Genomic DNA, 24975 nt, shown 5'->3' with positions numbered 1-24975 from the left:
TCCTCTGAATCAGAAATGGGGCTCCACCTGAAGAACATGGGCTAAGGGTGGAAAAGAGGATTGGTCCTTATTGGAGGAATCGGGCTATGGGTCAGAGGGTAAAAGGACCCTGATATGGTTTGGAAGTTTGTCCCCTCTAAATCTCACATTGAAATGTGATTCTCAATGTTGGAGGTGGGGCCTGGGAGGAGGTGATTGGATCATGAAGGCAGATCCCTCACGAATGGTGATATGGTTTCACTGTGTCCCCACCTAAATCTCATCTTGAATTGTAATCCTCATAATCCCCACCTGTCTAGGAAGAGACCTGATGGGAGGTAATTAGATCATGGGGGCGGAGCTCTCACAAGATCTGATGGTTTTATATGTGTTTGAATTTCCTCCTATACACTCTCTGTCACCTGCTGCCATGTAAGATGTGCCTACTGCCCCTTCCACCATTATTGTAAGTTTCCTGAGGCCTCCCCAGCCATGTGGAACTGTGAGTCAATTAAACCTCCTTTGTTTATAAATGACACAGTCTCAGGTAGTATCTTTAAAGCAGTGTGAGAACTGACTAATATGAATGGTTTAGCACCACCCGCCCTTGTGATGAGTGAGTTCTTGCTTGTGCAAGATCTGGTTGTTTAAAGGGGTCTGGGACCGCCCCCTCTCTCTTGCTCGTTTTTGCCATATCATATGCCTGCTCCCTCTTGGCCTTCCACCATGATTGTAAGCTTCCTGAACCCCTCACCAGAAGCAGATGCTAGCACTATGCTTCCTGTACAAATTGCAGAACCATGAGACAAATGAACCTTTTCTCTTTATAAATTGCCCAGCCTTGGGTATTTCTTTATTGTGACACAGATTGGACTAACACAGATGCTGAAGAAACATGTAACAGATGTCTACTCTGTGGGGTCTTCAAACTCATAGTCTGTGTTCTTTATTCATAGAACAACTATTATAAGCTTGAGGTCATTATGTTTTGGAGTTAATCCTATCTTTTGGCTTCCCTTCTGTAAAGCTTTATCTTTTGCAGATAAAGCTAACAGAAAGAATCATCTAAGCATTCCTAAATAAATCTGCCCAGTTGTGCAGAAAAATCTTTAAGGAGAAACTAATTTATAGGGGAGAAGACAAAAAGTAGGGAGAGAACCATGAACTGAAAAGTGGAGAAAATAGCATAACTAAGAAAGCGTAGAGGAGCTAACCTATTAGAAACTCCAGCACCTAGGGGCTGGGCTCAGTAGCTCATGCCTGTAACCCCAGCACTTTGGGAAGCTGAGGTGGGCGGATCACTTGAGGTCAGGAGCTACAGACCAGCCTGGCCAACATGGTGAAAGCTTGTCTCCACTAAAAATACAAAAAAAAAAAAAAAAAAAAAAAAAAAAGGTAGCCAGGCATGGTGGTGCACACCTGTAGTTCCAGCTACTCGGGAGGTTGAGGCAGAATGAATGGCTTGAACCTGGAAGGTGGAGTTTGCAGTGAGCTGAGATCATCCCACTGCACTCCAGCCTGGGTGACAGAGAGAGCCTCTGAAAAAAAAAAAAAAAGAAAAAGAAAAAAGAAAAAAGAAATTCCAGCACCTAGAATATATACAAAAAATATACAAAAAGAATTCCAGCACCTAATTGAACATTTTTTCTCTCCGCTTCTTAGGTTGGGTTTCTTAGAGCCAGGACTCGCTCTCAGAAGAAGGAAAGTGAAGGAAGCAGCATAGAGCAGGAGAAGTGGCTGAGCAAGGATGTAGACTCACCTGGAGACCAGCTTCAGCCTGATCCCACAGGGAAGCTCTGGAGCATAAATTGTACCACTGAGTCAATCTCACCCACAGGCAAGGGGGCAGCCTTTTGTGGCCTGTGCCAATCAGTAAGAGGTGGAGTATATCTCCTCCCTAGCAGACAGCTCCTGTTCAGTTGAGGGCAATTTTCCAGAGAAAGGAACAGCTGTGAGTTGTCAGCCAGCACTCACAGCACCTGGGAGATGGAGGATTGGCAGCTAATGGGGATGGAGGAGGAAGCACCAACAGTATCCACTACACCTGCAACCTGACCTTCATTAGCACTGTGCGCCTGTAACTCTCATCTAAGCTTTAATATGATGTCCTATTGCATGGTGAATTCTTCCATTTTCTAAATATCTTCTCCTCTCCACTCACATGACTTCATAGCTCAGCCTTTCATTGTCTATTGCCTACATTCTGAAAATAACTTAATAATCATGTGGTTCCCAATAAACCAACTTGTATTCACATTTTCATCTTGTCTCCTTCTCCCATGTGGCTATCACCAATACACTGTAGCAGAAGTGATATCATGCAACCTCCAAGGACAGGCCTTGAGAAGACATGGAAGTTCGGCATTAGCCTTCTTTACATTCTCACCAATATGTGAGAAAACATGGCCTAGATACTGAAAGATGAGTGACCATGGAACAAGGATGGCCTCGAGACCACATAGATAAAGAGGCCCAGCCTTTGCAGTGTCCTGAGTCCAACCCTCAGATCCACTAGTTGAATGGCATCATATGAGTGAGCCCAGATGAGAACAGCAGAAGAGCCATTCAACTAACTCACAAAATTGTGAACAATAACAGATCATCATTTTTAGTCTCTCAGTTTGGGGTCATTTGTTACACAGTGACTGGTAACTAAAACACTCACTTCTTGATTTTATCACCTTAAATCCACCCTCTGCACTGCTTCCTAAGACCTGGATCTGATCATATCTCTTCCCTGCTTGATAAAACCTTGATCAGCTTCTACTCTTTAGAGAATCAGGTCTCAACTCTGAAGCCTGCTGTGTGGCATATGAAATCCTTCACAACCTAGCCCTAGCCTACTTTTCCAACCTAATCTTCAACCGTGAGAGGTGCACTCTAGCCAGCATGAGCTTCTCCCTTTCCTCTGGACACACTACACTGTCACAGGCCATCCCTCTGTCCACCACCCTTGACAGGGCCAACCCAACTCCAAAGGTGGATTCTCCTTCTAGCCTTCCTCTGCTCATTCTGATAGATTCACTCATTCTCATCTCTGCCCTTTCTTAATGCATTCTTACCTCCATGACAGCCCTTAGCATGTTTTGTTTGTACCCATCTCTCCTGCAGGCAACAAGCTCTTTCAGTGTCCAGTTGGTGTTGTATTCATTTTTAACACCCAGAACCTAGTTGAATGCTTGGCATGCACTTCAGCCCTCAAGTGGTGGTTGACTGATTGTGAAATATCGCCAACTCTAGGCTTCTTGAGAGCGAGAACTAAGTCTTCTTCATCATGTTATGCTTGGCTTGCCTATTAGGTACCCACTGACATATTTACTTAATTAGACTGAGTGATGGGAAATATTAAAATTAAGAAATGAAGCAAAATGATAGAGCAAATGAGAAAGTTTTGTGAGAGAAGGTGACTAGAAGACAGAGTCTTCACAAAGACAGTGACAATTAGAACTTCTCAGGGTTGAAGAATTCTTACCTTCTCTAAACACACTGATTTTAGTTTGTTCTCAGTTTCTCTCTGTTTGCACCAAGTAATAGGTTTTAATAGAGGAAGGAAAGGGTGAGAGCTCTGTGATGTGGTTTGAAGGCTGATATGGCTGACTTTTCTCAGATACCTCCCCACAGAGGCCCTGGCACAGGCTCCCAGCTCACAGACCGGGTTTGAGTGAGGTTGTGCCAAGATGGAGTCAAGACCTGCAAGGGCCAAGCATTCTGATTTATTTCCATGTGTTGTCTTATCTGCTGCGATAAGCTGGAGCCACTTTAGACAGACCAGGAGCCCACACCTACCTTTATTGTTGGCCCTGGGGCAAGGGCATGAGTGATTTTCCCAGGATGTCTACAGCTTGATTTTATTGTTCAGAAAGCTCAAAATGATTTCCATTTTCAATCATTTAAATTGGGGGTTGGGTTTGTATTATAGTTTACAAATTGTTCCATTAGTGAAAAGGGAGATGGGTAAGCAGATATACATAAATAAGTCCCTAGATCAGTTCTCACACTTTAGCTATGTCAGCATCACCTGGAGGGCTTGTTAAAACAGGGATTGCTGAGTTTTAGAGTCATTTGCGCTTCTCACAAGTTCCCAGGTGATGCAGTGGCTGCCAACTTGAAGAGGACAATTTGAGCACAATCGTTCTAGACCATGAACTTCTGTAGAGAATTAGGCCTTTATCTCTATGTGCTTAGTGCCCAGCATACAATAGGTATTCAATATGTGCCATTTACAAATTTGAATGGCGTTAATGCTAATCATTAGAAAAGTAACTCAAAAAGAATTTTAGGCTGGTCCCATATAGTGGTGTTTACAACAAATTGATCATAACTAGTTACAGATTTCTTTGTTTCCTCTCCACTCCCACTGCTTCATTTGACCAGCCCTAACAATAATGATAATAATAATAATAAATAAGCATTCTATTGAGTGTCAATAATAGCATCTTTTTGTATTAAGGACAAAAAATCTTGATTGAACTTATTTCTCCCATTTTTATCTCCTCCAGTAAATTCTAATGAAGAAAGCTACTCAGCTAACACTGTTTCTGGCAACCAAATAGAGTATAGATGTACAAATCATTCAAGTAAGTTCCAGAAAAAGAACTTTTCCCTGGAGGTGACTATAAACTACTCTTGATGTTGTATTTGTTTGGTGATAGAAACAAAGTGATAGAAAGTGATAGAAACCCAAGGAGTTCTAGAAAAACCAAACCAAGCAGGCATGCTGTTGAACCGAAGGAACTACTGGAACCAGGGCTATAAAACCAGCCAGCAATCCCCTTTGGTCTCTCTTCTCAGGCTCTCTGTTTTGACTATTGGTTTTCATTATAGATTGGCTTTCTCCATATTACAATAAATTCAAAAATGATAAAAGAACTAGAAAAACAAAAACAAACCCAAAGTTAGCAGAAGAAAGAAAATTACTAAAACCAGAGCAGAACTAAATGAAATTGAGACAAAAAAATTTTTAATCAACAAAATAAAAAGTTGGTTTCTTGAAAGGATGAACAAAATTGATAGACTGCTAGCTACATTAGTAAAAGTGACAAGATCCAAATAAGCACAATCAGAAATGACAAAGATGACATTACAACTGATCCCACAGAAATACAAAAGATCCTCAGAGGCTACTATAAACATCTCTATGTGCACAAACGAGATAATCTAGAGGAAATTGATAAATTCCTGGATACACACAAACTCCCAAGATTGAACCAGAAAGAAATTGAAACCCTTAACAGACCAAAAATGAGTTAAGAAATTGACTCATTTACAAAAAAATATATATATATATATACTACCAACCAAAAAAAAAAAAAAAAAGCCCTGGACCAGGCAGATTTACAGCTGAATTCTATGAAACATACAGAGAAGAGATGGTACTAATCCTGCTGAAATTCTTCCAAAAAATCAAGGAGTAGGAATTCCTCCCTAATTCATTCTATGAAACCAGTATCATCCTGATACCAAAATCTAGCAAGAAAACAACAACAACAACAAAAAAAGAAAACTAGGCTGGGTGGGGTGGCTCATGCCTGTAATTCCAGCACTTTGGGAGGCCGAGGTGGATGGATCACAAAGTCAGAAGATCGAGACCATCCTCACCAACATGGTGAAACCCCGTCTCTACTAAAAACACAAAAAATTAGCCAGGCATAGTGGCATGCGCCTGTAGTCCCAGCTACTCGGGAGGCTGAGGCAGGAGAATGGAGAAAACCCAGGAGGCGGAGCTTGCAGTGAGCATCACTGCACTCCAGCCTGGGCGACAGAGCAAGACTCCGTCTCAAAACAAACAAACAAACAAACAAAAAACTATAAGCCAATATTCTTGATAAATACAGATTAAAAACTCTTCAACAAAATACTAGAAAATGGAATCCAGCAGCACATCAAAAAGATAATTTACCACAATCAAGTGGGCTTTCTTCTTGGGATGCAAGGATGGTTCAACATATGCCAATCAATAAATGTGATTCATACCTTATGGTGTGAATTCTGTTTATACAGAATTAAAAACAAAAACCATATGATCATCTTAACAGATGCAGAAAAATGTTTTTGATAAATTCCAATATTCTTTCATGATAAAAACCCTCAACAAACTAGACATTGAGGGAACATACCCCAAAATAATCAGAGCCTTCTATGACAAACCCACAGCCAACATCATACTGTATGAGCTAAAGCTGAAAGCATTCCCTCCAAGAACTGGAACAAGACAAGGATGTCCACTCTCTCTATTTCTATTCAACATCATACTGGAAGTCCTAGCCAGAGCAATCAGGCAAGAGAAAGAAAGACAATAGGAAAAGATGAAGTCAAATTATCTCTCTTCAGTGAAAATATAATTTTTTTTTCTTTTGAGTCGGGGTCTCACTCCATCACTCAGGCTAGAGTGGAGTGGTGCTATCTCGGCTCACTGCAGCCTTAACTTCCCAGGGCTAAGCAATCCTCAGTCTCCCGAGTAATGTTTTTATACATAGAAAACCCTAAAGATTTTGACAAAATACTCCTAGACCTCACAAATGGCTTCAGTAAAGTTTCAGGATACAAAAATCAATGTACAAAATTCGCTAGCAATTCTGTATACCAATAATGTTCAAGCTGAGAACCAAATTGAGAATGCAATCCCATTTACAATAGCCAATAAATAAATAAATAAAATACTTAGGAATATATCTAACCAAGGAGGTCAAAGCTCTCTACAAGAAGAACTGCAAAACACTGTTGAAAGAAATCATAGATGACACAAACAAATGGAAAAACATTCTGTTCTCATGGATTGGAAAGCGATCTACAGATTTAATGCAATTCCTATCAAGTTACCAGTGTCATTTTTCACAGAAATAGAAAAAAAAATTATTCTAAAATGTATACAAAACCCAAAGAGAGCCCAAACAGCCAAAGCAATCCTAAGCAAAAAGAACAAAGCTGGAGGCATTGCATTACCTGACTTCGAGTTATACTACGAGGCTACAGTAACCAAAATAGCATGGTACTGGTAAAAACATAGACACATAGACCAATGAAACAGAATAGAGAACCCAGAAATAAAGCCACACACCTATAACCAGCTGATCTTGACAAAACTGACATAAACAATGGGGGAAAGGACATCTTATTCAATAAATGGTGCTGGGAAGACTGGCTAAGCATATGCGGAAGAATGAAACTGGACCCCCTACCTCTCACCATATACAAAAACTAAGGATGGATTAAAGACTTACATGTTAAGACCTCAAACTAAAAATCCAAAAAGAAAACCTAGGAAATACTGTTCTGAACACTGGCCTATGCAAAGCATTTATGACTAAGACATCAAAAGCAAAAATAGGCCGGGCACAGTGGCTCACACCTGTAATCCCAACAATTTGGGAGGCCAAGGTGGGCGGATAGCTTGTACTGAGGAGTTCAAAACCAGCTTGGTCAACCTGGAGAAACCCTGTCTCTACCAAAAAATACAAAAATTAGCTGGGCATGGTGGTGCACACCTGTAATCCCAGCTACTCAAGAGGCTGAGATGGGAGGATTGCTTGAGCAGAGACTACAGTGAGCCAAGATCACGCCACTGCACTCCAGGCTGGGTGACAGAGTGAGACGTCATCTCAAAAACAAAAATAGAAATGAAAAGAAAATTGACAATTGGGACCTAATTTAAACTAAAGAGCTTCTGCACAGCAAAAGAAACTATCAACAGAGTAAACAGACAACCCACAGAATGAGAAAAAATATTTTCAAACAGCGCATCTGACAAAGAACTAATATCCAGAATCTGTAAGGAACATAAACAAATCAGCAAGAAAAAAACAAATCACCTCATTGAGAAGTGGACAAAGGACAGAGACACTTCACAAAAGAAGACATACAAGCAGCTAGCAAGCATATGAAAAAAATGTTCAATGCCACTAATAATCACAGAAATGTGAATCAAACCCACAATGAGATACCATCTCACATCAGTCAGAATGACTATTATTAAAAAGTTAAAAAATAACAGACGTTGGTGAGGTTGCAGAGAAAAGGGAACACTTATACACTGTTGGTGGGAATGTAAATTAGTTCAACTCCTGCAGAAAGCAAATTAGAGTTTTCTTAAGGAAATAAAAATAAAATTCCCATTGGACCAAGCAATCCCATTACCCAAAAGAAAAGAAATCATTGTACCATAAAGACACTTGCACTCATATGTTTATTGCAGCATGATTCACAATAGCAAAGACATCTTTGCTATAGAATTAACCTAGGTGCCTATCAACAATGATTAAATAAAGAAATAAAGATTAGCCGGGCGCGGTGGCTCAAGCCTGTAATCCCAGCACTTTGGGAGGCCGAGACGGGCGGATCACGAGGTCAGGAGATCGAGACCATCCTGACTAACACAGTGAAACCCCCTCTCTACTAAAAAAAAATACAAAAACTAGCCGGGCGAGGTGGCGGGCGCCTGTAGTCCCAGCTACTCGGGAGGCTGAGGCAGGAGAATGGCGTAAACCCGGGAGGCGGAGCTTGCAGTGAGCTGAGATCCGGCCACTGCCCTCCAGTCGGGGCGACAGAGCGAGACTCCGCCTCAAAAAAAAAAAAAATAAAGAAAGAAATAAAGATTAAATAAAGAAAATGTAGTACATGTACACCCATGGAATACTCTGCAGCCATGAAAAAGAGTGAAATCGTAAGTCCTCTGCAGCAACATGGATGCAACTGGAGGCCATTATCCTAAGTGAATTAATGCAGAAACAGAAAATCAAATACCACATGTTCTCACTTATAAGTGGGAGCTAAGCAATGGGTCCACATGAACACAAAGAGGGGACCAACAGACCCTGGGGACTCTGAAAGAGGGAAGGGAGGGAGGGAGGGAGGGAGGAAAAGAGGGAGGGTAGCAAGGGTTGAAAAACTTCCTGTTGGGTACTGTATTCACTGTTTGGGTGGTATGTTCAATAGAAGCCCAAACCTCAGCATCACGCAATATATCCATGTAACAAACCTGCACATGTACCCCCTGAATCCAAAATAAAAATAAAAAGTCAAGGAAGAGACAGCCCAGCTTGGATGAGGGTTGGGGGTCACATAAGAAAATGGCACCTCCCACAGTGGCCATGTGGGTGAGGCAGAGCGCAGCTCCCAGAGCAGTAGGTATTAGACATACATGTCAGTCACTGATGCTTTTGGGCAATGAAAACCTAAGGGTTGGTGAACCCTAAAGCTCATTTAGTAAACATTCTTCTAGATCTTCTATACTAAATAAATGTAACAAAAGTACAACCAGGTCAGCCCTGGAGAGCAACTGAAGCCTACACCAATAGGAAAAAACAGCCTGGAATTTGGGATGCCCTTGAAAAATATTAAAAACTACCATTGGGATGTTACAGCTTGGTGCTTCTCTAAATCATACCCTCAAATGAGGGGGCTCTGGAAATGCAAGGCAGATGTTCTCCAGTTACAAAACAGATCTACTCGTTAGCAAATGATGTTTTCAAGGGTGTGATCATGGCTTTCCCAGATATTTGGAAGAGGAAGTTTTCCTGTTGCATATCCACATTGACCCAAAGTCAAAATATTTCCTCTGCCTTTGTCTAACTTAAATCTGAATTTTCATATTGAAAAATCCTAGTATGAGAGGCAGAATTCCATATAAAATGGCAATCAATGCAATCCATTACCTTTTAAACATACATGAAAATCAGTCCGTTCTTACTCCATGTGGGTCCTGAATGTTTTGCATTTTAAGTACCACAATGTCACTTTTAGTTTAGATGAAGGCCCAGGGACATCAATTCTTTAGAAAACAAATTAAACTGTAACAAACATTATTGCTTGCTGCTGTTAAGGTCATAAAACACAAGTTGGCCAAGTTCAAACTTATTTTGAAAATTGGTGTTGCTTTTTTGTTTTGTTTTGTTTTGTTTTGTTTTGTTTTTCAGAATGCTGACTCAGGTGCTGTATGTTAGGAGGATGAGATAACACAATGGTTTGGCCAAACTAGGTCACCAATGGTGATTCAAATGAACACGAACATTTTCACCTGGCAATTGTTGTGCTGGTTTTCCTTGGTGTGTTCCAATTATCCCAGCAAAAGTTTCTGAGATTTCCTATTGTGTTTTTAGGCTGAGATTTAATGTTAGATTTTTTTTTTTTTTTTTTTTTTTTTTTTTTTTTGAGACGGAGTCTCGCTCTGTCACCCAGGCTGGAGTGCAGTGGCCGGATCTGAGCTCACTGCAAGCTCCGCCTCCCAGGTTTACACCATTCTCCTGCCTCAGCCTCCCGAGTAGCTGGGACTACAGGTTCCCGCCACCTCGCCCAGCTAGTTTTTTTTTTTTTTTTTTTTGTACTTTTTGGTAGAGACGGGGGTTTCACCGTGTTAGCCAGGATGGTCTCGATCTCCTGACCTCGTGATCCGCCCGTCTCGGCCTCCCAAAGTGCTGGGATTACAGGCTTGAGCCACCGCGCCCGGCCTAATGTTAGATTTTTTATGTGCTCTATCTTCATACTCTATTATTGTTAAAAGTAGAAAATCCAGCAGATAAGGGAGCTCAAAATGTGCTGCATTTGATGAGAAGTCAAACTACGAATAAATCAAATTTGAAAAGAATTTACAATTGACAAAATTAAGCACATTATGAAAGCGTAAATATTTTCTTTGAATTGTACAATTGAGAGTAGAACAAAAAATAAAAGATTATTTAAGTCATACGAAGCAGATGTTGATAACTAATAACAGAAGTAGAAAGTTTTTATTTGAAGAATGCTAGACCACTGAAACATTGGTTGCTGAATGCAGATATAGATACATCAAAGTGCATGGATTATTATCTATGCAGCAGTTTATATTCCTCTTATAAATTTAGGCTTGTCATCATTTTGTTATTTCTAAAGAGACAGAGTCTATATCTCATGCATTAATTTTACCAACAATTACAACTCTCCATTCTGTGCCAGACCCTGAGATAATTGCTGGAGATATAACTGAATAAAGCCAGGTTCCTGTTGTCAAGAAGCTCTCCATCTAGCCAGGAGACAGATGTGTAAAAATGTAATTTAGAGGGAGATTACAAACACTTATACAGCATGTGTTGCTTAACGACAGGAATATGTTCTGAGAAATGTGTCATTAAGAGATTTCATCGTTGTGTGAACATTATAGAGTGTACTTACATAAACCTACATGGCATAGCCTACTACACACAGCCTATGTGGTATAGCCTATTGCTCCTAGACTACAAACCTGTACTGCATGTTACTGTACTGAATAATGTAGGCAATTATAACACAATGGTAAGTATTGTGTATCTAAATTTATGTAAACAGAGAAAACGTGCAGTAAAAATACAATATAAAAGATAAATAATACACCAATATATGATACTTACCATAATTGGAACTTGCAGAACTAGAAGCTGCTCTGGGTGACAGTGAGTGATGAGTGAATGTGAAGGCCTGGGACATTAGTGTGCACTACCATAGACCTTATAAACATTGTACCCTTAGGCTATGTTAAACTTATTTTGAAAGTATTTTTCTTTAATAAATTAACTTTAACTTACTGTAACTTTTTTACTTTATAAACTTTTAGTTTTTTTTTTAACTTCTGGACTCTTTTGTAATAACACTTAGCTTAAAACGCAAACACGGCCGGGCGCGGTGGCTCAAGCCTGTAATCCCAGCACTTTGGGAGGCCGAGACGGGCGGATCATGAGGTCAGGAGATCGAGACCATCCTGGCTAACACGGTGAAACCCCGTCTCTACTAAAAAATACAAAAAACTAGCCGAGCGAGGTGGTGGCGCCTGTAGTCCCAGCTACTCGGGAGGCTGAGGCAGGAGAATGGCGGGAACCCGGGAGGTGGAGCTTGCAGTGAGCTGAGATCCGGCCACTGCACTCCAGCCTGGGTGAGAGAGCAAGACTCCGTCTCAAAAAAAAAAAAAAAAAAAAAAAAAAAAAAAAACGCAAACACATTGTACAGTTTTACAAACATATTTTATTTCTTTATATCTTTTCAAGTTTTTCTCTATTTTTAATACTTTTTAAACTTTTTTGTTAAAACCAAAACACAAGCACACACATTAGCCTTCACCTACACAGGGTCAGGATCATCAATATCACTGTCTTCCACTTCCACATCTTGTCCCACTAGAAGATCTTCAGGATCAATAACATGCATGGAGCTGTCATCTTCTATGATAATAATGCCTTCTTCTGGAATACCTCCTGAAGGATCTGCCTGAGGCTGTTTTACAGTTAACTTTTTTTAATAAGTAGAAGGAGTACACTCAAAAGTAATGAAAAAAGTATAGTATAGTAAGTATATAACCCAGTAGCATAGTCATTTATTATTATCAAGCACTATGTGCTGTACATAACTGTGTGTACTAGACTTTTATATGACTGGCAATGCAGTAAGATTTTTCACACCAGCATCATCACCACACTGGAGTGAAGTTGTGCTATGATGGTTACAATGTCACTATGCAACAGGAATTTTTCAGCTCCATTACTCTTATGGAACCACTGTCATATATGCAGTTCATCAATGACTGAAACGTCATTATAGGGCTCATGATTGTAATTTGTTTCTTTCATGTCTGGGGTAAACACTGGATTATCTAAGAACCCTACCTGACCACAGCCACCAAGATTCCAGGGGTCAGAGCCAGCAGAGCCAGATAAAGCAGCACCCTTCTAGGTCACTGCTTTCACTGTGCTTCTTTCTGCCTGGATCTGTCATGCACTTGATCCTCTGGGAGGGCTGTTAGAGGAGCCAAGCCTGGGTCTATTTCTCCCTATACTCTCAACATAAGAAGAGATGATATGGATGCTGGCAAGACAACGAGAAAAAATTTATGACAACCTTAGGAGACAACTGAAAACTTACAACATGGATAGGCAGAGTAAAATAGAGAATCGCCTTGTACAGATATAAATATTACTGAAATAAATGAATTCTGATTCATTGTAATTGACTGTCAGACTTGTGTGCTTTCCTATCAAGTCCAAGATACTGGAAAAGAATTAATCTTCTTACGGGTTTTCTGCCTTAAGTAGAACAACATTCCAGTCAGAAGCAATCAGTGAGCTCCCTGACTTGGAGGAGGTAGTAGCCTCCTGTAATTAGCTCAGGATCTGGCTAGATAGAGAATGGACACAGCCCACCAGGGGCTTCCCTCAAGACACAACCCTAGACATTCTGCCAACCAGGTCCCTTGGAGGATATGTCAAAGCTCACCAGGGATCTCTACTTCCCCTACATGACAGCAACCTGTCACTGAGGATTCTTTTTCTTTACTCTTTGTGCATCTCAGTCCTGTTCCTTCTGCTTCTGTGACTTGTTCCCAGCCACTTTGTAGGCAGGTGTTAGATTCTAACTGAGGTCTGAGGGGAGTTGGTGGGGTAGTGGGTAGCTAGAAAAACACTCGAGGAATTGTAGACAGTTTCAACATGGCTTTTACTCTCTCTCTCTGGGTGCAAACAAGCCTGGGCATGAGCTGTGGGCGCAAGCTGTATGTACGTTCTCTCCCTGAGTGCCAGCCATATGTACAGCATCAGCAGGGTAATTATACCTTTTACAGACAATAGTGGCTCCAAGCCAAGCATGAGCTCACGTGGGTGATCACCTAATGCACCTTACGTGGCATGGTTACATAATGTGCCTGACTTGGCGTGGTTACATACTGTGTGGAGTTGTGCACCTGCACTCCAAACCTGCTGAGTTATGCTGCACTAGAAGGCTGCCTCAGCCTACTCCTGACTAAAGCATAGCCATCTGCCTTACAGTAGGCCCAGACACCTTTACTTTTCTAATTCTTAGCTTCTGGATATACTGCCGTGTAGAACTGCACATGCTCAAGGACTCAATAATTAACCACGAAAAATGAGCACAATTTGCTTTCTGAAAGAATGGCTGCAACAGTGATGCATTGCAGTTATTCCTCAAACTCAGGGATGGTAGCTTATAAAACAAAAAATAATAAACTTTGGATACTTGTGCCCGACCCAGAATCAGCATCTCTGGGAGTAAGGAATTTGACTTTTTCTTTAAGCACACAGGAGTTTTTGTAGAACAGCCAACACTGAGGGCTAGACTAGGTGGTGTTTCTCAAGTTTGCCTGGTCAGGAGAATTAGCTGGGTAGCATATTAAATCCACTGAGTCCCAGTCCTCCCCTGGAGATTCAAGTTTAATAGGTCTGGATGGGCCGGGCATGGTGGCTCACACCTGTAATCCCAGCACTTTGGGAGGCCGAGGCGGGTAGACCAACTTAGGTCAGGAGTTCAAGATCAGCCTGAAGAATATGGTGAAACCCCATCTCTACTAAAAATTAGCTGAGCGTGTTGGTGCATGCCTGTAATCCCAGCTACCTGGGAGGCTGAGGCAGGAGAATCGCTTGAACCCAGAAGGTGGAGGTTGCAGTGAGCTGAGATTGTACCACTGCACTCCAGCCTGGGCAATAGAATGAGACTCTGCCTCAAAAAAAAAAAAAAAGGTCTGGATGGGCTTATCAATAGATTTGGAAGCTTAATAGGATTCTCTGGTGATTCTTACAATTGAGCAGGCTTGGGAAGCACTGGGTACATCTGAGTTTGCCAAACTTCTCTTGTATAAGAATTACTTGGTATTGGTTAGGCACAGTGGCTCATGCCTGTAATCCCAGCACTTTGGGAGGCTGAGGCAGGCTGATCACCTGAGGTCAAGAGTTCAAGACCAGCCTGGCCAACATGGTGAAACCCTGTCTCTACTAAAAGTACAAAAATTAGCCAGTTGTGGTGGCAGGTGCTTGTAATCCCAGCTACTCAGGAAGTTGAGGCAGGAGAATCACTTGAGCCTGGGAGGCAGATGTTGCGGTGAGCCAAGACCACACCACCAAACTCCAGCCTGGGCCACAAAGTGAGACTTGGTCCCAAAAAAAAATTATCTCCTTTTTAAGCCACAAGATGGCCCTACTAGGTAGGTATGTTCCCCCTCTTTTGGCAATGATCCTGAGAAGTTAGGCTTTTTGCTCAAGGAAATATATACAGTTAGTGACAGAATCAAGATTCAAGTCCAAGTCTTCCAAATCAGAAGTTCTTACTAACATATACTGCCTGTTATTGTAAATTTAAAATAGTAATAGAGGACACTTAAACATATTAATAAGCCAGGCGGGGTTCATGCCTGTAATCCCAGCACTTTGGGAGGCCAAGATGGGAGGATTGCTTCAGCCAGGAGTTCAAAACCAGCCTGGGCAACATAGCAAGACCCTGTCTCTACAAAAAATGCAAAAATCAGTCAGCCATGGTGGTGCACACCTGTGGTCCCAGCTACTCAGGCTGAGGTGGGAGGATTGCTTGAGCCTAGGAAATCGAAACTATGGTGAGCAGCATTTGTGCCACTGCACTTCAGCCTGGGCAACAGAGCAAGAACCTGCCTCAAAAAATAGATATATTTAAAATTTTTTAAATAAAATATGTATATAATTTAAAATACATGTATATATATTTATTTATAAAACTAGTCTTTTTTTTTTTTTTTTTTTTTTTTTTTTGAGACAGAGTCTCACTCTATCACCCAGGCTGGAGTGCAGTGGCGTGATCTCGCTCACTCCAACCGCCACCTCTGGGTTCAAGTGATTCTTGTGCCTTAGCTTCCCAAGTTGCTGGAGTTACAGGTGTGCACCACCACACCCAGCTAATTTTTGTATTTTTAGTAGAGACGGGGTTTCGCCATGGTGGCCAGGCTGGTCTCGATCTCCCAACCTCAGGTGATCTGCCCACTTTGGCCTCCCAAAGTGCTGGGATTACAGGTGTGAGCCATTACACCTGGCCTAAAAACCAAATCTTGAAATATGTTCCTTGAGAATCCATGGGGGCTATCAGGGAATTCAGCTTTAGGGACTCTCAAGCCTGAGTAGGGCCACTGCCACATATGGCAGCTCAGCCAGTAACCACTGATAGACAGTCATCTTTTCCACTCCCTTCTCCACTGACACTACCAGATAGTGGCGGAGGAGGAGGGCCATCCTCTACATAGGCCACCTGCCTAGGTGGATGCCTTCAGAACACCAGACTTTGCTCTATGCATCCTAAGTTCTTATATGAGGAGTCAGTGAGACAGAAACCAGAACGTCAGTAACTCGCCCCTAGGAATTTACCCTAGTGAAATTAAAGCTGATCCACATAAACACATGCGTAATGTTCAGAGAAGTATTATTCACAATAGCTCAAAACTGGAAACAACCCAGATGTCCATGAACTGATGAATGAGTAAATAGGATATGGTATTTTTATGCAATGGAATACTATTCAGCAGCAAAAAAGAAAGAACTAAGACACATACTACAGTACAAATGAACTTGTGCTAAGTGAAAAAAGCCAAATACAAAAGACTCTATTTGTATAATTCCATTCATATGAAATGTCCAGAAAAGGCACATTTACAGAGATAGAAAGCAGATCAGTGATTGTCTGGGGCTGGCAGTGGGATCAGGGATTAACTGTAAACAGACATGAGAGAACTTTTAGGGAAGACGGAAATGTTCTAAAACTGGATTTGCAGTAATGGTTTAACAACTCTATTCATGGAAATAATAAATTCTATACTTATAATGGTTAAATTTTTATGGTATGTAAATTATACCTTAATAAAGCTGATAGCAGCAGGAGACAAATTCCTAGGCAGATAGGGACAGGTCCCCAGTGAAACCTGACCTTCAAGTCAAAGACAGCCTGAAGCCTGAAAACCAAACTGCCAGTTCTGGGTGGAGTCCACCACCAGAGTGATAACTTCCTTCCTGCCTTTTAGTCAATTGAATGGCATTTTTTCCAGGCCAAATCATGGACCAATTAGCACATACTCCCCCATTCTGAGCCCACAAAAACCCCAGACTCAGCCCCACAGACCGCTACCCACTTTCAACCCTGTCTCACACAGAGGGCTGCTTGCTTTGGGGCACCTCTCATTGTCAAGAGCTTTTCTTTTGCTCAATAAAATTTTATCTGCCTTGCTCACTCTCCGATGTCTGCATACCTCATTCCTCTTGGTCATGGGACAAGAACCTGGAACCCGCTGAATGGAGGGTGCAAAAAGAGCTGTAACATACCTTCCTGCTCGCAGAGCTACTGGAGTGAATAAACCACTTGACACCACACGCCCCCATTCACTGAGCTGCAGGTGGCAGAACTGAACTGACACTTTCTAGGGGCTCAGACCTTGGGACTCCCCAACCAAAAGCTGTAACACCCCTTGGGGGCTCTACGGTTGCTGGCATCTCTGAGTTTTTGGGTACCAACACATCTCCCTTGTCCAGACGCTGGCACCCAAGGCAGAAGCTGGTCACTGCACACCCTAACCAGCCACAAGCTGGGCACAGAGCCACAGCAGGCATGAGATCTGGGCCAGTAGCATGAGCAGAGCACAGCCTGCTGGGCAGAGTGGGTGAAGTGAGCCCAGCAGGCCCATGTGAAGTCCGAGCAGAGGAACTGCTGACTGTGGAGATTTTTGGCTGGCAAAGTGGCACCAAAATAATCCTGTGTCAAAGCGATTAAGAAAATGGGAGAGATATGTAATCAGGGGGAAAGATCAGGAAGAAAATTAATGTACAACACATGCTGATTTTAAGTTTGAGAAATCCAGAGCATATTTTAAGGCAAAAAAGAAGGAAATGCTATAAATACTTGAAGGCCCCTTTTGTGATGGCTAAACACTATCAGAAGACAGTCTGGTGGCAAATTCATGAAATAAGTCAATTGCACAGATAATAGTAAACTTATGGCCTCTATACTGGTACCACATGTCTTTACAAAAAGGGGCATGGGTCCATAGCATCCCATGGAAGCAAATATAGGCACGTGAAGTAGAAAAACCAAGCCTGGTCTTTGAACCAACTGTTATTCTTTATTTCAAAGATGATTTTATGGGCTTTAAATTTTAAAATAGTAATTGTCATAAAGCTCTCAAATGTGGCTTTCATGTTTCCAAAAGGAACAAAAAAGAGAGCCTTCCAGAGTGAACTGGTTCTGTTGGTGGCATTTCTGATGCCTAATGGCTACAAAGGGCAGTGGGGGGTGGGAGAACACAGAAAAAAATAGTCCCAGAGGGAAGTAGGCAATGGGTCATACCTAAGGGCCTGGGATTCTTTCCTGCACACAAAATGTGAGGTATTTCAGTCCCATGTATGCTGAAGAACATTTTTTCATTGTTTTCATACAGATTAGATTTATGTGACCTTCTGCAGCAATGAGTAAAACATGCAGATCAGATTTCAATAAATAATTAAGGTTACACATTACTTTTCCTGTTTAGGTTTCACCAGCATAGTGTCTCATGATGAAAAGCATAAGCAGAGGTTATAAATGAGGCAAACATAGGCTGTGGGCTGAACCAGAGAACCCGAACGACCTTCAACATCCGCAGGGAGGATCTAGAATCAGGGAGTGTGGTCAGTTTTTGAAATTTCAGTATATGCTTTTCACCCTCATATTCAGAGAGATAGACAGGGCAAGAAACTGAGAAGAATCGATATGACTTCTTCCCACTCCAACCATGAGGGTCAGTGGTAGGGACAGAGAATGGGTGGTTGACAGAGGGCGACAAGGGGGATGCCCAGTGTCTCAGTGAACGCATTGCATTGCCTTATTAAATTATGTGTGAGACCAGGTACAGTGGCCCAAACCTGCAATCCCAGCACTTTGGGAGGCTGAGGTGGGAGGATTGCTTGAGGCAAGAAGTTTGAGAACAGCCTGGACAATACAGGGAGACCCTGTCTCTTAAAACAAAATGAATAAAATTAAATTATGTGTGAGTTTTCTGTTGCTGCACAACAAATTACCACAAACTTAGAGGCTTAAATCAACACTCCTTCATTAGAGCACAATTCTGCAGGTTAGAAGTCTAGCACAGAGTGACTGGGTTCTCTTCTTAGAACCTTAGAAGGTTGAAATTAAGGAGTTGGCTGAGTTATGTCCCTTGCTAGAAGCTCTGGGGGAAGAATCAGTTTCTAGGCTCATACGGGACTGTTGGTCAAGTTCAAGTCCTTGCAGCTGTAGAACTCACATCCTCATTTCCTTGCTGATGGTCAGCTGCGGGCCACTCTTAGCCCCTCAAGGCTGCCAATCATTCCCTTGCCAGAAAGAGCCCAGTCCTTTTTAAGGACTGGGTCAGGCCAACTGAGGATAATCTCTCTATCTTAATGTCCATTTATTTGGAGCCTTAATTACACCTGCAAAATCCCTTCAGAGCAGCATCTGGATTAGTGTCAGATTAAATACCTGGGAGAAGGTTTTGTGCACCAGGGGCTGGGAATCTTGGGGGCCATTTTAGAATTCCGCCAAGCATAGATTACTTATGAAAGATTCTCCAGTCTAGCTAAGTGGTCCTTAGGGGTGGTAGTGCCAACCCCTAAGGGCTGCTTTGGAAATGTGTGGGCAGATACGTTGTTGTTGTAATCATAGTAGGGTAGGTCCCACTTGCCTTTAGTGTTCAGGGCCCGAGTCACCAGAAGGCAGTCTCATACAATGAGGAATTTGTGCTGTGTCTTACACAGCTTTTGAATGTCCCCGTGGGGACTCATGTAGATGAAAAGTATGTGTATAATTGTCTGATCCTATATATAAAATATTTTTCACAGAGTTTTTGTACTGAAGTTTTCATAAGTGCAATTACTGGGTAAATCAAGGGCAGAATGTAGTATAATTGTGTTTGGAACTTTACCAAGATGGTTCACCATTTTGGAAACTTCCCATGGCCAATAATGAGCTGCCGTAGTATCTGAGTTGTCAATACACCACCCCTGATTACATCAGCTGCGTGGCTGTTCCTCTCTCAGAGATCTCACGTTTACGTACAAGTCTCTCCCTACTTTATGCATCTTATGGAGTAATACCTGAGCGTTTACAGGTTGAAAAACACATATTTTCTGTCTTTAAATCGATGTGTAAACATTATATGTGTAGGCAGGTTATATTAGCTATGAATTTTATTTTAGGAGAGTAAAGGGGGCATTACAAATTGCTTATAAGAAGCAGCTGCGGGGCTGGTAGAATTGAAAGTCAAAGATCAACCAACAGCGTGCACTTGCTGAGGCTGGGACTGGCCAAGAGGTGAATGGCGGGCCCTGCTGCTCAGAAGTCAGGCAAGGTGAGGGCAGGAAGGCATCAAAGCAGCTTAGGAATAAAGCACCAGGCAATCTGACTACACAGAACTTTGGGATAATCTATGGCAGCTGAGCGGTCCTTTGAGCTCCCCCGAAAGGAACATCAAAGTCCTTTTGCTCAAGCCAATCAAACATCCCAGGTAGAGCATTTGGGGCCTGGGCAAATGATTATGTGGCTGCCCTTTCTCTGGAGAAGTGAAGGATTTCTGATGAGGATGGTGAGCCCCTGATGTAGATTCCAAAGTCACCCCTAATCACCAACCCCCTAAGCATGTATTTTTTGAAGCAACTGCTGTACAACTCCCATGTACCTAAAATTGTTTTCTGTTATTTAATATAAAATATACCCAATCATATATAAGTTAACATGAGGTGAATTTGTGCTACTAGGTTGTTTTGGGGTGAACCTCTGCTATGGGCTGAATTATATCCCCTTGAAATTCATCAGTTGAAGCCCAAAGCCCCAGTGTGATGGTATTTGGAGATGGGGGCCTTCGGAGTGATTAAGTTTAGATGAGGTCATGAGGGTGGGGCCCTCATGGTGGCATTAGTGCCTTTATGGGAAGAGACACCAAAGGGCTTTCTCTCTCTCTGTCCACTGCAGGCACCAAAGAAAGATCATGTGAGGGTGTATTGAGAAGATTGCTGTCTATAGTGTAAGGAGAGGGCCCTAACCAGATACTGACCCTGCTGTCACCTTGGACTATATTCCATAACAAAAAATGTAATACTGTTATAAAAAGAATAATTACATTAAATTATAATATTATATATTAGTATCATAGAGTATAACAGGGATTACAAACGATGAGAGTAATGGCTATGGAGACACATGGAAACTTATGAAAGGAGAACAATATTCTTCATATAGCTTATATTAATTATGTAAAAACTGTAGGCAGCAAAACAAACATTCAAAAATACAGGAGGGGAGGATGTGGTGGTTCACGCCTGTAATCCCAGTACTTTGGGAGGCCGAGGCAGGTGGATCACTTGAGGTCAGGAGTTTGAGGACAGCCTGACCAACATAGGGAAACTCTGTCTCTACTAAAAATACAAAATTAGCCAGGTGTGGTGGTGGGTGCCTGTAATCCCAGCTACTTGGGAGACTGAGGCAGAAAAACCACTTGAATCCAAGAGGCAGAGATTTCAGTGAGCCAAGATCTTGTCATTACACTCTAGCCTAGGCAACAAAAATGAAACTCCGTCTCAAAAAAAAAAAAGATACAGGAGACGAGGGAGTATCTCTAGCTCAGTACTTGGCTTTAGTCTGATAATTCTCAAACTTTTTGGGTCTCAGGAAACCCTTTATCTCTTCAAGAGTACTGAGGACCTCAAATAACTTTTCTTAGGTGGGTTATGTCTATTGATATATATCATCTTAGCAATTAAAGCTGAGAATAATTTAAATATTTATTAATTAACTTTAAAATTAAAATTGTAAATATGGAGCCAGGTCTCATGCCTGTAATCCCAGAGCACTTTTAGGAGGCCAAGATGGTTGGATCGCTTGAGCCCAGGAGTTCGAGACCAGCAAGGTCAATATAGCAAAACCCCATATCTATAAAAAATACATGGATTAGCTGGGCATGGTGGCTTGAGCCTGTAGTCCCAGCTATTTGGGAGGCTGAGGTGGAAGGATCACTTGAGCCTGGGAAGTTGAGATTGCAATGAGCAGTGATCATGCCACTCCCTCCAGTCTGGGCAACAGAGCGAGACCCTGTCTCAAAAAAAAAAAATAAAAAATTATAACTATGGTAACAACACATTTTTTACAAAAAAGAACTACTTTTTTTTACAATTAAAAAAATAGAAGAATGATATTGTTTTACATTTTTCCATCTAAACTAAAGTACTGGCTTAATAGTGACATCTGATTCACCAATCTACTTCTACATTCAAGAGTGAAAAAAATACATAATGTCTTAGTATCATTATGGAAATAGTTTTGACATCACAGACTCCCTATAAGGTCTCAGGGAGCCCCATGGGACCCCAGGCCATACTTTAAGAAAGGCTGGCTGTGATAAGTGACACTATCAGGAAGGTGAATTGCTTATAAACTTCTTTTGAACTTATATGCCCCCACTCTTTTTTTGTAAGACAGAGTCTCACTCTGTTGCCCAGGCTGGAGTTCAGTGGTGTTATCATGGCTCACTGCAGCCTCAAACTCCTGAACTCAAGTGAGCCTCCTGCCTCAGCCTCCTGAGTAGCTGGGACTACAGCCGCACACCACCATAACCAGCTAAGTGTTTTATTTTTTGTAGAGATGGGGCCTCACTGTGTTGCCCAGACTGGCCTTGAACTTCTGAGCTCAAGGATTCCTCTGGCCTTGGCCTCCCAAAGTGCTGGGATTACAAGTGTGAGCCACCACAACCAACCATATGGCCCCTTCCTTATAGAACTCTTAGAGTAACAGACACAATAATATAAAAATATTCAAGTTAGTTAGTTTAAAGTGGACTTAGGCCGGGCGCGGTGGCTCAAGCCTGTAATCCCAGCACTTTGGGAGGCCGAGACGGGCGGATCACGAGGTCAGGAGATCGAGACCATCCTGGCTAACACGGTGAAACCCTGTGTCTACTAAAAATACAAAAACTAGCCGGGCGAGGTGGCGGGCGCCTGTAGTCCCAGCTACTCGGGAGGCTGAGGCGGGAGAATGGCGTAAACCCGGGAGGCGGAGCTTGCAGTGAGCTGAGATCTGGCCACTGCACTCCAGTCCGGGGCACAGAGTGAGACTCCGCCTCAAAAAAAAATAAATAAATAAATAAAGTGGACTTAATGTATTCATGCCATAATCCCCTCTATTAGCATAAGATAATTAAGTTGCTTATGGATAATTAACACTATGCTGTTAAAAGTAAGTTTCTCATAAAACCTGTTTTGGTCCTCAGCTTGGTGGTTCATAAATAACACACTTCTTTGAAGCACTCACATTTGAGCTTTCCTAGAACTAGGGGTTCAAAAATAATCCACTGGCTGAATATAAAACAGAGAGGATTCATGTATAAGACAAAGGATTGAGTCACGTTCAAACTCTAAAAACTCTTACCAGGTTCTGAGTCTAGAAGAAAAACCCTGCTACTTCCTACACGTCTTTCAGCAGTTCTGATCCTTATCTCATCACCTCTTTCTTTTGAAAACACCCATTAAAAAGATCATCAGCTCTATTGTAAGAACCCAAAAAAAGCACTAAAAGGGAAATAAATGTGTATTACAATGAAAAAAATTACATTAAGTAAAAAAAAATGTAGATCACGGAAAAATTCTAAAATTGAGGATCTGTTCCCATCCCAAACCTGCCACATCAAATTGTCATTGTTGGAAGTATGACCACAAGGGAATGGGATTAATTAGGACTTCCGCATGCAAATGGGTATTTATCTCATAAAATTGTTACCCTGGAAAATAGTAACTATTATTTCATTGCTGCTACTGTTTTCTCAAAAAAAAAAAGAACATTTTCAAAGCTTGTGGTACATAAACTCATAAGATATGAGACTTTAGTAGACTTCAAGCCTACCTAATTCTTTTATTTTAAAATATAATTGAGGCTGGACGCAGTGGCTCACACCTATAATCCCAGCACTTTGGGAGGCTGAGGTGGGCAGATCACTTGAGGTCAGGGGTTTTAGACCATCCTGGCCAACACAGCAAAACCCTGTCTCTACTAAAACTACAAAAAATTAGCCAGGTGTGGTGGCACACACCTGTAATCCCAGCTACTCATGTAACTGTGGCAGGAGAATTGCTTGAACTCAGGAGGTGGAGGCTGAAATATGCCAAGATCGCGCCACTGCACTTCAGCCTGGGCAACAGAGTGGAGACTTCATCTCAAAAAAAAAAAAATATATATATATATATATATATACACACACACACACACACACACACACACACACAATTTGAGACCAAAAAAGGAACTGCTTATCTCTTTCATTTTACTTTCATGAAAAAATAAATAAAACCTACCCAAAAATATCAATGGAACAACAAGCAATTCCAGTTTTGGCCAATCTGTATCTGGACTAATTCATCCAGTCCGAAACACTGCGCTAAAATGAAGAATGATATGGGATATGCTATCAAACTGCTTCATCTTGCCTGAGAAGTGCAGTCACCAATTGCTCCTGGTGGTAAGATCTCTGGCTCATCCTACCAGTACAATAGTGCCATAAGTTTTCCTATGCTGCCACCTACTGGATGTAGTGCACATAGCTTTGAATACATCATCTGTCTTCTGTATTAGTCAGTGTGCTTGGGTGTGAAATGGGTTAATTCAGATATTAGCCACTCAATTTGGATTTAAACATCCAAATATTGGACATTTAAAGGTTGTTTATTTTAATGACTAGAGATACCTTATGTCAACCAAAGCAAAAACCTATGAATCTGTTTTCAAAACATTTCTTGTCCTTAGAAAATTAGCTTACAAATTTTAAATTATATCATTCCCTTTTAAAAATTGGTACCCTCAAGAGAGTAAATACACTTATATTCTTCATGTTTTAATGTAAGGCAAAATGCATTCGTCTCACTGCAATGAACAAGGCATTGATGGGTTGGGCACTATGGTTTAAGATAACTTTTAAGAAAACTTCTTTTAGAAATAGGGCATTACCGCCGGGCGCGGTGGCTCACGCCTGTAATCCCAGCACTTTGGGAGGCCGAGGCGGGCAGATCACGAGGTCAGGAGATAGAGACCATCCTGGCTAACACGGTGAAACCCCGTCTCTACTAAAAATACAAAAAATTAACCGGGCGAGGTGGCGGGCGCCTGTAGTCCCAGCTACTCGGGAGGCTGAGGCGGGAGAATGGCGTGAACCCGGGAGGCGGAGCTTGCAGTGAGCCGAGATCGTTGCCCCTGCACTCCACCCTGGGCGACAGA

The sequence above is a fragment of the Rhinopithecus roxellana genome, chromosome 2 (assembly GCF_007565055.1).
Source record: "Rhinopithecus roxellana isolate Shanxi Qingling chromosome 2, ASM756505v1, whole genome shotgun sequence".
Taxonomy (NCBI): Eukaryota; Metazoa; Chordata; class Mammalia; order Primates; family Cercopithecidae; genus Rhinopithecus; species Rhinopithecus roxellana.
The sequence above is the reverse complement of the archived record's forward strand: the minus strand, read 5'-3'. Positions refer to the sequence as shown.